General features: G+C 36.8%; 1 protein-coding gene and 1 long non-coding RNA gene across 2 annotated transcripts in view; one reads left to right on the forward strand and one right to left on the reverse strand.

Moving 5' to 3' along the window:
* Positions 1 to 13,783, reverse strand: part of LOC134810589 (uncharacterized) — a 47,342-nt gene extending 33,559 nt beyond the window's left edge. The window contains exons 1-2 of the long non-coding RNA XR_010159035.1: positions 13,693 to 13,783; positions 13,532 to 13,567 (exon numbers count right to left, since the gene is read on the reverse strand). This is a non-coding gene — a long non-coding RNA (uncharacterized LOC134810589). The remainder of the gene's footprint in view (positions 1 to 13,531; positions 13,568 to 13,692) is intronic.
* CNTNAP2 (contactin associated protein 2) overlaps positions 1 to 16,024 on the forward strand; it is a 2,300,337-nt gene that overhangs the window by 1,523,223 nt on the left and 761,090 nt on the right. The gene's annotated exons all lie outside the window — the stretch shown is intronic.

Below are 16,024 nucleotides of genomic sequence, written 5' to 3' on the forward strand. Positions count from 1 at the left end.
ACATGTGGGCAAGACTGTGTCCGGGTGTAGAGAACAGAGAGATTCCAAAAGATATACTGGAAATAACTTTACTGCAACAAGTTCCATATGCTCTGGAAGTCTTGGCAGTAAATTCGAGATGTTGTCAGAAAACTGCATCTCTGTGTCTGTAGTAAAACACAGTGGAAATAAGTCAAAGAAACATGAGTTCGTAATTTCCAACCTTACCACTTCCCAAGTATGTGACTTTGGGGGACTGAGTTGATCTCTTTTTAAAATTTTACCTTAATTGACAAAATTGTATATGTCTATCGTGTACAATATGTTATATATATATAGTGCAATGGCTAAATCAAACTAACATATGCCTTGCCTCATACATTTATTATTTTTTGTGAAGCAAATACTTAAAATCCATGCTTAGCAATTTTCGAGATATAATAAATACATTGCTATTAACCGTAGTCACCATGTTATACAATAGACCTTTTGATATTAAGCCTCAGTTTCCAGCGACTTTTTCTGTCAAGGAGAAATTATAATGCCTACTTCAGGGTGATTGGGAGAATTTCATAAGGTAATATACTAAGTACTTATAAGACTTGATACACTTAAGGACATGATAAGTAGCAAGTAGTATATTGATTTTTTAAAATCATGTTAAGCAACTTTGTGCTATGTCAGAGACCAATGGGCTATTGAATGCCCCAAAACAGCAATGAATTGAAAGCAATGTTGTAGGGAGCAGTTTACAGAGAAGAGTTATAAGCAAACAGTGATAAGGCTCCGATGACTGAAGGAACACCAGGGTTCTTAATCTCACGCAGAACTGGATAAAACGACATGGACATACGTGGAGTGGTTTTAAGGAGAGGAGAGTTTAACAGGCCAGAAAGAAGGAAGGAGGAAAAAAACAGCTCCCCCATACAGAGACAGAGAGAGGAAGGGATTCCAATGAGAGAAAACCCTGTGCGTGGTGGTAAAGTGGCTGCTTATATGAGGAGGATGGAGGATGTGCTACCTGACTTGCACAGGGCTCAGGGAATTGGTTTGACCAGGCATGTTATTCACGTAGCCCAGGAGGAAAACTGGCCCTCCCACCCTAGCCTTTTAATATGCAAAGGCAGGGCGCCATGATGCTCTACCCACATGGAGATATGTGGGGGCAGCCATGTTGCCAGGCACATGTGAGGGCAAGGAAGAACAGGGCAGGAATCGCCATGTTTGGGTGGACCCAGTTTCTAATGGCCGGTATTTGCACATCAAAGCTTGCCGGCCTGGCTCTAAGAGCGGGGGCTTTCCTGCTAGACAAGAAACATTTTTGGAGCTGCTTTAAAAGAAACAAAAACTTCCCCAGGACCCCTTTTCCCCTCTATGTGTCTAAAATAATTTCTTAATAACTTCTATAACGATAGTACACAATATTGTGAAAATGTGAGTGCTTTCTCTGTGCAAAGCCTTGTGCTAGAATTATAGACAGAGTACCCTCTAAGAAATAAGGTTGGAAAGGAGGGTGGGAGTAAACTGGGAAGGAAAGTAAATGCTGTGCTGTGGAGTTGGGACTTCATCCTGAGGGCCAGTACTTCTCAGACTTTAGTGGGCATTACAATACCTGGTGAGAAAATAAAACCTGCTTTGCTGGGCTCCATTTCCTGAGTTTCTGATTCAGTAGGTCTCAGGTGGTGCTTGAGAATTTGCATTTATAATGAGTGCTATGGACTGAATTATGTTCCCCCCAAATTCCTGTGTTAAACCCCTAACCCCCAATGTGACTATATTTGGAGATTTGGCTTTCAGTAAGTAATTAAGATTAAATGAGGTAGATCATAATGGTGGAGTCCTAGTCCAATAGGATTGGTGGTCTCAGGAGAAGAAACAGAGCTCTGTCATGTGAGGGCATAGCAAAAAGGCAGCCACCTGTAAGCCAGGAAGAGAGCCCTCACGAGAAAAAGAATCAGCCAAAACCTTGATCTTTCACTTCCCAGCCTCCAGAACTGTGAGAAAATAAATTTCTGTCATTGAAGCCACTCAATCTATGGTATTTTGTTATGGAAGCCTGAGCAGATGAATACAATGGGGTCCCAAGTGATGCTGATATTCCTGCTCTAGAGACCATGCTGAGAACCAGCACAACTCTTTTTTCTGTTCACTTTCACTTACCATAGGGGTGTGTGTGTGTGTGTGTGTGTGTGTGTGTGTGTGTGTGTGTGTGTTTTAACTGGATCCTGTTTCCAGTGCCAGGAAAAGTCAAAGACTGTATGTAGAAGACCAAGGGCAATAAGAGCCACTAATGAACCTCATCAGCTTGTCTTCACTGTTTCATGAGCGGCTGCTCCTTATTGAAGCCCTTTTCACAGATTCCAGTTAATTAGTCTTCAGTCCTGGGGTAGGGGTGGAGATGGGGACAAATTCCTGACCAGCAAAAGAACCCTGGTACTCTCAGCTTTATGTTCTTTATTTTCTTTCTTTCTTGTATTAAACTCCAAAGTCAGCTTTCAGTTTTTGAATTTTGCTCTGGTAATTAAAAAACACAGTATGGTTTCCAAATATGTTCAACTTACGGTTGAGGTACCAAGAGAATTAGACTAGAGGTGGGAAAATAGTTCACCTTTAGTGCTCCTGGTCTTGCAGTTCAGCATCTTTCTTTCCCCCTCATTGACATTCCTTGTCTCTTCCCCTCAGCCACCGTGAAGCCTCACACACATAACCACTCTCCTTTACAAAACATAAAATGTACAAAACATCAGGAAAAATGGGATAAACTTGTTATTAAGCACTCTGTTAGTTGCATTTTCTAATAATGAGATGAAGGCATTTTTCTTTAACCTCTAGATACCCCTTTCACGAGAAAAACTGCTAAATTGAAATCAAGAGTAAACTTTTAATCTGAACAGTAAATATACCATTTTCTTTGTATTTCTAGACATCTAGACACTGGGTTTCCCGTCATTTGTAGATTATTATTGTACATAATAAATAATACTTTAAAAATCAGTTTCTCATAAGCTTCTTGCCTGTTTGGACATTCTATGTATATATCAAATCTTTGGTTCACATAGGATTTGTACTTAACAAATGTTTGCTGATCCAATGAAATGAATAATGTATAGCTTTAAGTGTTACCTCACCCAACCTTGGGTCAGTGGTTTAAGCAGGAGTGTGCATCAAAATTTTTGGGTTGCTTGTCAAAATGTGGATTGAATGGCCTTACTCCCAGGCTTTGATAGAGCTTGGTTGGGGCCTCAGAATATTTGCTTTTAACAAACACCCATGGGTAATTCTGTGAACCACACATTGAGAAACACTGTCTTTAATTTATGGCATGAAGGTTTCTCATGTTGGAATTTAAGGTGTTAGTCCTTCATGTGGGAGAAGATTAAAGGGAATATTAGGGCTTGTCTGACCCATTGAAATAAAATGGCATACATAGTTACCTCCTTCAGCTAAAATAAATTGGCATAATAAAATTTTTAAATCCTTCTGATATACCAGTCTCTAAATATTGTAAAGGGAATTTCAGCTTACCCTTCTGAGTCATTTTTTACACTCCCAATTTTCATTTTCCAGGCCTACTAATCTGCAGAATAGCTGATGCAAGGAAAAGGAGTGGTTGAGACAGCAATTTCCTTGTATTATTATATTTTGCATATGTCAAAACAAGAAAGAACACAATTTAATAAAAATCTTTAATTTGTGTTTTAAAGAAGCTAGTGTTTACTGTAATTGATTTTTTTTCCCTCCTTCATGGTAACATTCAATTTTAAATATCCATTTACTTATTCTTAACTAAGACTGAAATTATATTAGAACTTCTGTAGTAGTACTTGTGACATCTGTTCAAATACAAAGTATATTCATTATAGTCATTGCAATTAAAGTGAATATCAAATGAGTTTGTAATAGCTTTGCGCTTAAAATGTTATTTTTTATTTTAAGAGCTTTACCCTCAAGAGTTCATTTGGGGCTCTATAGTTTCTAATGATACTTATGATAAAGAGTTGATATTCATATGGACCTCATTTTTATTTTGAAAAATATTCGTTTGTACCATACCATTAGCTAGTAAATGTAAAATTACCCATTATTAGTATCTTCCAATTTTTACAAGGATAGTAATACATGCCTTGTAATGTGCTCTCTTTTATTACTACAAAACTTAAAAATGGAAACAAATTAAAAATGATGATTTTGCCAGTATTTATGGTCATGTCCATTCTCGCAATGTAACTGTTACTTCAGTTGTCCTCAGCTTTACAAAATACACAGAAATGGAAAAATAAAAAGTTATTTTATTTTATGGAGAAAAGCCTGCTTAGAATGAGGCATACCAATTTGGGAATCACCAAATTAGTTCTACCCAAACAGAGAAAAATCATTAATGGTCATCCAAATGGATGTCTACATGATTTATATTTATATCCCCAGATTTGTAAATGTAATATTACCTTAACTTATGAAGGGCTAAATTAGTGAACAGTGAAATCTACTTCTCAAATAAGTACCATGAGAACTTGAATTTGGCCGGGTGGGGTGGTTCAGGCCTGTAATCCCAGCACTTTGGGAGGCCAAGGCAGGTGGATCACTTGAAGTCAGGAGTTCAAGACCAGCCTGGCCAACATGGTGAAAACCCGTCTCTACTAAAAATACAAAAAATTAGCTGGGTGTGGTGGCATGCACCTGTAATCCCAGCTACTTGAGAGGCTGACACAGGAAAATCACTTGAACTCGGGAGGCAGAGGTTGCAGTGAGCTGGTATCATGCCACTGCACTCCAACCTGGGCGATAGAGCGAGACTCTGTCGCAAAACAAACAAACAAAACAAAACAAATCTTGAATTAGATAAATCAAGCACTGAGGGAGTTCCATTAGAGCCTACTTGAGTAGTCTTAGTCAACAATACTAATACTTTTAGATAACCAAAATGTTTCTCTGTATTTGGACAAGAACTATTATGCTGCCATTAAAATGTTTATTTGTGTATCTTACATACATTGTAGTCATATATTTATTTTACAAATCATATTACACTTTCTAATTAAGAATTTTTTTGCTGAAGTATTGATTCCTTACATATATAAAGATTTATTTAATTGTAGAGATAAAAAGTTATCTTCCCTATTTTTCTGGCTATATTTAGCCCTGTTTTGTTGGTTTCCAGTGTTTTTCTTCTTTTAATTTTTCAGTGTTGTCTAGTTTTCATGAATGATACTTTTTACTGCTTCTTTTGTTGAAAGAAGCAATATAAATTATATATATTTTTGGATAGTTTACTATTAGATTTTGTATCTATTGAAATTGAATTATGCTTACAATTTTTGCCTATAAAGTAAGCTGTGTGAAATTCAGTATACTTTATGATACTAAACTGTGATTTAGTGGCTTTGAAAAGACAAGAAAACATGTCTCTGGCATTGTAACATATAATCTATTTTTAGCAAGAAATTCTAAACTTTGGTGCGGCTATCAAGCAAATGAATTTCAAGTTATGCTGTGCATTATAAGAAGCTGCAGCATTTAACTCTTAAGACGACATAGATAAATCACTCAATTCCAATAAAAGATTTTTCAGTAAATAAAATTTATTGTGACTAATCAGTGTATTAATCAGAAGATTATTTACTTAATTATTATACCCACTCATTGTGTTAAAATTGGGTGATATAATTAAATGAGACAAGCAACGAGGATAGTAATAACTAAAGGGTAAAATTAGAAAATTATATCGAGTAATGTTTCATACCCAGACAACTAGCATCTGCATGATGGGCACTGTAATTGAAGGGGACAGAGGGATTGCAGGGAGAAGAGTAAGCAACTATTTCAACAATATGGATAGGAGTTGATGAGAACCTCAACTGGAATAATGAGTAGGAGAATAGGTCAACAAATATTTTTTAGTTTTGCCTGTGTATCAAGAAGTGTGACATATAAGCTGATATGGGAAGGATTCATATGAGTTAACTAAGAAAAAAATGAGAGAAGGATTCTGGGTCAGCGATGTCAGCATATTCAATGATTCAGAGATGGAGATCAAGAGACACTAATCTGAAGGAAGTGAGAGGGGTCAGAATGGCTGGAGTAGGGAACTTGAAGGTGGGAGAGGCAGAAAAATGGAAACTGGAAATTAATTCAGAGTCTCTGCCTAATGTTGAGGATTTTATTTGAATGGCAAACAGAATGATTTCAAGTAGGGAAGTTCTGGCTGTTCCATGGATACTGGAGTGGAGGAAGCAGAGGTGGTGCAAAGAGTCTGTCCACACCAGAGTGCACATGGACGGCATGTCTGGGAGGCCAGCTGGGACTTGAGAGAAAGTTTGTTGTTGTTGTTGTTGTTGTTATTGTTTTTAAGTTTAGATGCTGGAATCAACAGGAGTTGTGATTACTTACATATATACAGGAGGAAGAAAATTCAAGGGTGACTCAAGTTTCTGACTTGAAAAACTGGCCAACAGTTCTAAGGCTTACCTTGTTTATTAAGAAAAAACTGGAGAATTGGTGGTCACTTAGCTTTAACATGCAAAGTGATGGCACTAGGAATACAGGTTTTTATGTGATCTGTGATGGCTGATGGCATAGTGTAAAATCCTTTTAACTGACATCAAAAGATTAATGAATTAAATTTTTTCTTCCTTGAAATTTTCTTAAACATACTCTACAACTAAAATAAAATGGAAGAACTAAGAGTATCATCAGAATCCTAATGTTTTCCATTCTTGTATTTATATTGAAAGATCAGAAAACATATAGTCAAGACTGACCAATCTCAATTATGTACCAATTTTTTTTTTTTCCTCATGCAAAGCCTCCTGTATTGCTTCAGCTTCCTGGGCTGCCTTGGTTTCATGGCACCTGCATGATGTCTGAAGCAAGGGAGGAGCAGGCTGCAAACTTAAGCGCAGACAATTAAATACTCCTGCAAGGAAGTAACACGTTGTGTGTGTGTACATTTTATGGACCAAAGCAAGTCACATGTTTTGCTGGGCCTAACTTTAGAAGAGGACAAAGTACAATCTTCCCATGTACTCAGGAGCAAAGATCACGTGGACTTATTGAATAGTTGTAATGCCTTCTTAAGATGACTCAGAGAGGTAATGGGAGGAGAAAGAAAAGAACACAGAAGAAAAGAAAAATACTAATTTCGTTTATTTGTTTGTGGATGGAATGTTATTGTGTTCACTTTTTTTTTTTTTTTTTTGAGAAGGAATCTCACTCTGTCACCAGGCTGGAGTGCAGTGGCATGATCTAGGCTCACTGCAACCTCAGCCTCCCGGGTTCAAGTGATTCGTGATTCTCCGGCCTCAGCCTCCTGAGTAGCTGCGACTACAGGCGCATGCTGCCACGCCCAGCTAATTTTTTTTTTTTTTTTTTTTTTTTTATATTTTAGTAGAGACAGGGTTTCACCATGTTGCCCAGACTGTTCTAGAACTCCTGAGCTCAGGCAGTCTTCCCGCCTTGGCCTCCCAAAGTGTTAGGATTACAGGCGTGAGCCACCGCGCCCGGCCAGTTCACTTTTTTTTTTTTAACAAGGGTCAGAGATAAAGAGAGACTCCACTCAAAGGCCAATTTCAATGTAAAAGGACACCCTTCTTTTACAGATTAACTGGTAAGCAAAAAAATAAAATAAAAAATAAAAATACTGGTACTACAATTATTTGCTTCCTTACGAAACTTTCTACAATTCTTACCCACGGTGATCACCATTTTTTCTGAATTTCTGTTTCACTTAGGGCCTAACCTCTATCACTTAGCAGTTGATTATGGGCTATTCATGGCTTTTCTTGCTCTTCATTGTTTTCTGGTGTTTTAATGGTCTCTTTCTTACAACAATACAAGGTCTTTGAGGACAGGGGCCATATCTTAGTATCTTCCATCATGCCCAGCTTCTAGACATCTACCTAGATAGTGAATAAATTAGAAAAACACTAATTTTAAAAGGGGACTAAAGAAGAGGATGCAGCTAGCTAAAGGAACTGAAAAGTTATTAAACAGTAGGAAGAAAGAATCAGATTAGGAAAGTCCTATAATTGGGAAGCTAAGGGAGATGGGTATTTAACAATAAACAGGCAAGCAAGTAAAAAAATAAGCAAAAGCAAGAAAATTGAGGTACGGTGAATGGTGAGACATCCTAGAGAGGAAGCCATCCCCTGTCATTATCTGTTGGGAGGCTGCTGGAGTTTCATGTCAGTGGAGTTTGGTGGATTGAGCCACTGAAGACTGCATGGGGAAAGGAAAGAGCAGGGGTAAGTTTTCAAAAGGTTGATGGTACGAGGATGGCTACATGTAGAAAAGCTACTTAATCAGATGACAAAGCAAGAGTAGGGGTTTAAAAATGTTTGATATTTTTAGGGATGAGGGAATTGTAAGTAAATTTATAAACTGAGAAGGAGACATTGGAGAGGTTCAGATTAAAGATGTAAGACAGAAAAGGAATAATAGGTCCCAGGAGAGAAAGAAGAGTGTAGAATTTGCTTTGATAAAGAACAAGAACACCTGTTTCAAGAAGGGAGCTAAAGACAAGGGCAGAAGTTCTCATTAAATGTCTTGAACAATGCCATTCTAGACATTTATCTCATTTAACTCTCAAAGTTATGCAAAGTAGATTTTATTATCTCTGTTTTGCAAAATAGGACTCAGAGAAATAAACTTACTGAAGCCTACCATATTAGTTCATTTTCACGCTGCTGATAAAGACATACCCGAGACTGGGCAATTTACAAAAGAAAGAGTTTTAATGGACTCACAGTTCCACATGGCTGAGGAGGCCTCACAATCATGATGGAAGGTGAAAGACATGTCTCACATGGCGGCAGACAAGAGAGCTTGCTCAGAGAAACTCGCCTTTATAAAACCATCAGATCTTGTGAGACTTATTCACTATCATGAGAGTAGCACAGGAAAGACCTGCCCCCGTGATTCAATTACCTCCCACCAGGTCCCTCCCACAACACGTGGGAATTGTGGGAGCTACAGTTCAAGATGAGATTTGGGTGTGGACACAGCCAAACCATATCAGCCATCATTGCTGGAAGTGGAAAAACTGAGTTTCAAATGTATATCTATCCTATTAAAAACCTTTCTGACACACTGAAGAAAGTGTGAACATGGAGAAGTCAATGCTTGGCCACCAAAGTGAGTATGGAACTAATCCCGGCAGGAATTGTACCCACCCTCATCTCTTCAACCACTATGAAAGAACGTTTTCCCTCTTGTCATTTTCTTTTTTGTGTGCATGATTAGAAATGCTATTTACCAAGTGACCTTTGGTCAGTTCCAGTATTTCTGATTAATAAATTAATCTTAAGGTAAAATTTATTAAGGGTAGCTCGAGTTGTACTAAAAGGGTACTGCTAGTGCCTTTCAAGTGGCAGACTTGAGCTTTGAGGTGAGACTTTGATTTTGTATGTAGCTTAGTCTTTAAAATAACAAATATAAGGACGAAATGGAAACTCCGTGAGGTTATCCAGTCACTCTGTAGAGCTTGAAAATCTTCCTTCTCATGTCTTTCTGTTTAAGGTAGACTCTAACCTTTTGATTCTGAAAAGCCATGTTCAAATAAATACTTATTCTAGTATAGAATAATTATAAAGCAAAGTGAAAATGCAAAGCCTGCCTGAGAATTATGGGTTTCATGTTTATTTCTCCTTGTAGTTATCTGGCTATATGTTTTCTTAAGTTTTCAGACAGGATACCACACTGCTGTTAATCTTTTTTAAACAAAGATTATATATTAAAATGAGAGCAACTTAAAAATTACACCAAAGCTGAATTTTCTTTGAAGATGATCACATCTTAATGAACGGATTTGTCCTAATTTATGAGAAGTATGAGTTTATAGAGTTGCATTTAAACTAAACTTCAATATATTAAAAGACCATAAAGCCAAGTTTTTAAAATTTGCATTTTAGTTTATTATATTATAAAAGATTGTAAAAATGAAGAAACGGCTATTATCCAATTCAAAAAATTAAAAAACTACTTTTGGACTATTTTTCAAAATTCCATACTACGTACTCTGCCATTCTGAATAAAAAAAGGGATAATCATAAAAAGTCTTCTAAAAAGATTGGATAGATAAAAAAACATGTACTTTAAACTTTGTGAGGGATAAAATAATATAACAAAATTTAAGGAGAAAATTTTTTAAAAGTACTGACAATTTTATTATTTATCTTTATGAATATTACTCTCTAGTTTTTGCTTCCATCTGTATATACTTTCACAGAAACAAAACTGGAATGAAGTTAATCTGATAGTCTTTTCTACTGACATTAAATCGTAATTTTTTCCAGTTCATATATTTTCCTTAAAATTATCCACTTTAATTACATCGTAAAATGAAGATAAACTTAATTCATCACCTGATAAACCTAATCGTAAATTATTTTTGAAAATACCTCCCCTAAACAAGTTACTGAAAAAAAAGCATCAGAGTTTTACAATAAACTTCTCTTGGAAATACCTAAAGTATTACTAAGATATTGCTCAGTTATTCATTCTGCAAACATTTATTGAGTATAAAATATTTAGCTGGGTGCTATGAGAATACAATGAGGGTAAAAATAATACAGTTGACCCTTCAACAACATGAGTTTAAACTGTGAGGGTCTGCTTACATGTGGATTTCTTCTGTCTCTACCACCTCTGAGACAGCAAGACCAACCCCTCCTCTTCCTCCTCCTCCTCAGCCTACTCAACATGAAGATATGAGGATGAAGACTTTTATAATGACCCACTTATGCTTCCTGATTAGTAAATGTATGTTCTCTTCCTTTTAATTTTCTTAATAACATTTTCTTTTCTCTAGCTTACTTTATTGTAAGGATACAGTATATAATATATATATAACATATAAAATGTGTGTTAATTGGCTGTTTATGTTATCTGTAAGGTTTCCAGTCAACAGTAGGCTATTGGTAGTTAAGTTTGTGGGGAGTCAAAGATGTAGGTCAATTTTTACTGCACAGGGGGTTGGTGCCCCAACCCCTGAGTTGTTTACTGTACTTTTAAATAGCATTTGCCTTAAAATATAGAGTGAAATTTTTTTTATGATGACAATAAAATCATTTTGTATAAGACTTATAAATACTGAAAAAATCTTAACTAGTATGTCCATCATGGATAAAAGACTGAATAAATTTAGAATTCATAATGACTTCCAAACATTTTGATATGTGTATTTTGCATTAGGTAATTCTGCCTCCCCTGTTTGAAGAGGTTATATTTGGAGGAAAGATGAGGAAGGCTTAGGAATGGGAGAAAATAGGGTCTCAGAGTACTATTAGCTGGGATATCAGTTCAGGTTCAACCGGAGAAACAGAACAAGTAGAAGATATATTTAGAGATTTATTGCAAGGAATTGGCTTATGCAACAGCGGGGCCTGGCAAGGCAAGTCGGAAGCTGGGGCACACTGTCAGGAAGGAAAGGCTGGAACTGCCAGACACAAACTGAAGCTGATGTCCACAGGAGGTAGTTCTTCAAGGAAGTCTCAGCTCTATTCTTAAGGCCTTTCAACTGATTGAATCAGGCCCATCCAGATTATCTAGAATATGCTCTTTTACTTAAACTGTAATTACATTTACAAAATGCCTATGCAGCAACACCTGGAAGAATGTTTTTTTGAATAACTGGACCCCGTAGCTAAGTTGACAGATAAAACCGACCATCACAGTCAACAAAGATGACTTTTAATATGAACTACTGATAAATCTATTTCTAGAATAGCAATGATTTATTCCCTCATTTGTATCACATATGCCTCTCTAGGTCAGCATAGTCAGGTGAGATCCACCTATTACAGGTATGGAGGGATCTTCCATTGTCCTATCTTTTCATTTCTAATGAAGATACAGTTTGGTTGAGTGTCAAATTGCCAAACAAAGTTAGAACAATGGCAATTTGAGAGAATCAAGTAGATCAACTCAGGGAGATAAGTCAAAAGACAAAGACTCCTTTTCTCTGTGTTGTTTCAGAAAAGTTGGCTCAGAAAAGATGGCTTCATTCCACATTTTAATGAATATGGCATGTGTCTATTAACTCCTCATTCTCTCAGAGTTCTATCTAAAGGGAAGCACCTCCATTGAGCCAAATACAAACATCCTCTTTCCACAACCTTTGGAAAGCTGCAGTGTAGCCCTATCTTGCCATCAACATTCCTCTGCAATATTTTCTAACTTACAATTGAATCAAGTTCCACTACCATGCATCATAAAGGTAATGTTAAAGATGCTCAGAGAAATACGGTTGAAGAAACTCATCCTTACAGAAGCACCTATGAATAAAATAATCCATAAATTTTATTTCAGAGACTGTATCTTTCCCGAGCTACTATTTTCCCACCAATGAATGATAAGACTTCTCTGAAATACTAGTAACACTGATGGAAGTTGGATTCTATTACCTATTGTTTGCTTACAATTTACCAACACCAGTGGCTGGGTAAATAGTTTTTATAGGACAATGAATAATGTTGCAGAGTGTTAGCTGACTAGGAATGCCACAGCCATTATGACCTTCATCCCGTATCTTAAAATCTCTATAAAAACATGCTCAGGTATTTTTTCTCTCTTGGTATTGGACCTGAAATTCAGGCTTAAAAATATATTGTCATCTATATATCTAGATAACTAATGCTTAATAATTATCTCCAAATTAGATCATGATATAAATGAAGGGAGAGGAAATAGCAGTAGTATTTATTAAAGGTTCACCTGGGCATTTTATATATATTGGCTCATTCCGCCCCAAATCTCTGTGAGTTGTATATCGGAATTTCTATTTTATATCTGAGGAAACATAACTTTAGAAGGGTTAATTAATTCACCCAAGGAAAAGCAGTAAATACCGTGCTGAGAGTCCAAACCAAGATTAAAATCTTGGTTTATGTACCTCTGGACTCTATATATTTTCTACCTCAAGAAGTTAGAAAGGAAGGAAGGGGGGAAGAAAGGAAAGAGAAAGAAAGGAAGGGAGGGAAAGGAAGGAAGAAAGAGAATGAGGCAACCTAATAGGTTAATCAATTGGGGAATTTTTAATTTCTTATATTGAAACATTAATATGTGCTTCCAGCATAGTTAAAAATAAAGACCCAAACTTTATTTTTTTGTTGTTTTGTTAAATAGTAGGCCAAAAGAGACATTTATAAGAGCTGCACAAACTTCTTTCTGAAAAATCCTAACTTTTTATGTTTTTTCAATATCCACTATTGGCTCTGACAAGTATATTAAAAAATATGGTTTATATAATAATTTGTTTGAAATGATATTGAAAAACATTTGATGTGAAAGAAATGAAAAAAACATGCCTCTCTCTCTACAGAGCATTTGACTTTCATGTTTTTAATATCAAGGTATTTCAAATAGAACATATGAATTGTTCATTGATTAAATAGAAAAATGCTGCAAAAGGTTATCCCCTTCTTTTCAGACATAAGATATGGAAACAAAATGTTGATGTTTTCTTTCTTTCTTCTTCTTCTTCTTTTTTTGATCTTTTCAGAAGAAACTCTTATGTCTAAGCCTAACACAAGTGACACATCCAGTGTTTCATTCTTACCTTATAAATTTGCTTTTGATAGAGTTCTCCGAGATCCTGTTAAAACGAGAAAGATCAGAAATCACCAGGTTGGCAGAGCCCAGTGGGCGGCACCGGGGGGGATGAACAGCAGGACACTGATACAGACATGAAATTCAACTATCAGAGATATTGAGACTTACTCCATTAGGGTAGGGACTTGCTTCCTGTCAAAAACAAACAAACAAAAGTATGAAATCACCCTCAGTTCGATTTTGTAAGTAGGAGGGAGAGCAGACTAGAGGAAGAGGCACTAGGGGAGGAACCACGCTGAGGAGCAGAAAGGAGGTCACTGGGTGTATAAGCAGAGGGGAGGGAGGTCCTGGGCAGGAAGGCAAGGCCCTGGTGGACAGCAACAGTAACTAGAACAAACAGTCCACTCTGCAGGTCTGTTCAGCCAGCCTGTTGCCTATATTTAGTATTTCATAAATTTTATAAACTCATGTTACTTTAGTTGGCTCAAATGTTAAAATCAATTAATCTTTCTCTTTAGAAGGCAGATATTTAAGCCTATCTAGAAACCAAACATATTTTATTTTGTTTTTATTTCAAAATCTCAAAATGGTGAGGTAATCAAGGCAGCAAAATTAAGAGGATCAACATTATGAGACGTTCAAGTATACCAAAAGAAGCTTAATATGTAAACGAGGACAAACAGGTTTCTGCTCCATTAATCACAGTTATAAATTTGCATAAAGAGAACTGGGAGAACAATTTATAAGGTTCTAATGTAAATATAAGAAATCTTAATGAAATGGTATCAACCAAAGCCGAGAAAAAGTGTGTACCTCCTAAATGCTGGTTATGCTACATAGGTGTCTTAGATTTTCACAAATGACTTGAATTTTGGAATAACGAGACAAATGTTATCCAAACTAATAAAAGATGGCCAAAAGGTAGATTAATATAGTAAAAAATTATAATATACTTTTTTGGCATCGGAACGTTCTAAAATAATTGTTTAAATATAGGTGTTAGCAATATCCAAAAATATATTCTAAACCTGATGATGAAGTTATAAGATAATCAATGGCAATGATTCGTCTCCTCCTTCTATCCCTGAGCAATTTCTTATTCTTTTTCCTTCCAATCTGGGAATAAACCACTTTCTTTGTTTAGCCATAAGAAACAACTCATCCATTAAAGTTTTATCATGAGATTGCAGCAATTCAATTACATCTTCAGACTCCATTTCTAATGCTAATTCTTTTGTTATTTCTATTACATTTGCAGTGACTTGCTCCACTGAAGTTTTGAACCTCTCAAACTCACTCATGATGTTTGGAATCAACTTCTTTCAAACTCCTTTTATTGCTAATATGTTGATTTCCTCCCATGAATGTTTTTAATGGCTTCTAGGATGGCAAATCCTTACCAGGAGGTTTTCAATGTAGTTTACTCAGATCCATCAAAGAAATCACTATCCATGGCAGCTATAGCCTAGCAAAATATATTTCTTTTTTTTTTTTTTTTTTTTTTTTGAGACTGAGTCTCACTCTGTCGCCCAGGCTGGAGTGCAGTGGTGTGATCTTGGCTCACTGCTGCAACCTCCACCTCCCAGGATCAAGCAATTCTCCTGCCTCAGCCTCCCAAATAGCTGGGATTACAGGTGCCCGTCACCATGCCCGGCTAATTTTTGTATTTTTAGTAGAGACAGGGTTTCACCATGTTGGCCAGGCTGATCTCTTCTGACCTCAGGTGATCCACCCGCCTGGGCCTCCCAAAGTGCTGGGATTACAGACGTGAGCTACCATGCCTGGCCCATATTTCTTTTTCTTTTTTCTTTTTTCAAGGCAGAGTCTCACTCTGTCACCCAGGCTGGAGTGCAGTGGCACAATCTTGGCTCACTGCATCCTCCGCCTCCTGGATTCAAGCAATTCTCCTGCCTCAGCCTCCTGAGTAGCTGGGATTACAGACACATGCCACCACGCTCAGCTAATGTTTGTATTTTTATTAGAGATGGGGTTTTATCGTGTTTGCCATGCCGGTCTCGAACTCCTGACCTCAGGTGATCCGCCCATCTTGGCCTCCCAAAGTGCTGGGATTACAGGCGTGAGCCACCGCGTCCAGCCTATTTTTTAAATAATATAACTTGAAAGGAAATATTACTCCTTTGTCCATGGGCAATAGAATTCATGTTGTATTAGCAGGCGTGAAAAAACATTAATCTTGTTCATCTCCATGAGGGCTCTTGCCTAACCAGGTGCATTGTCAATGAGCAGTAATATTTTGAAAGGAATATTTATTTTTTTTTCTGGGCAGTAAGTCTCAATGGGCTTACTGTATTACTCAATACTTACAAGTATTCAGTAAACCTGTAAAAGTTGTAAACAGATGTGCTGTCCTCCAAGCTTTGTTGTTCCATTTCTAGAGCACAGGCAGTGTAGAGTTAACAGAACTCTTAAGGATCCTAGGATTTTTGCAAAAGTAAATGAGCACTGGCTTCATCTTCAAGTAACCCGCTGCATTAGCCCC

The sequence above is a fragment of the Pan troglodytes genome, chromosome 6, assembly GCF_028858775.2.
Source record: "Pan troglodytes isolate AG18354 chromosome 6, NHGRI_mPanTro3-v2.0_pri, whole genome shotgun sequence".
Lineage (NCBI taxonomy): Eukaryota > Metazoa > Chordata > Mammalia > Primates > Hominidae > Pan > Pan troglodytes.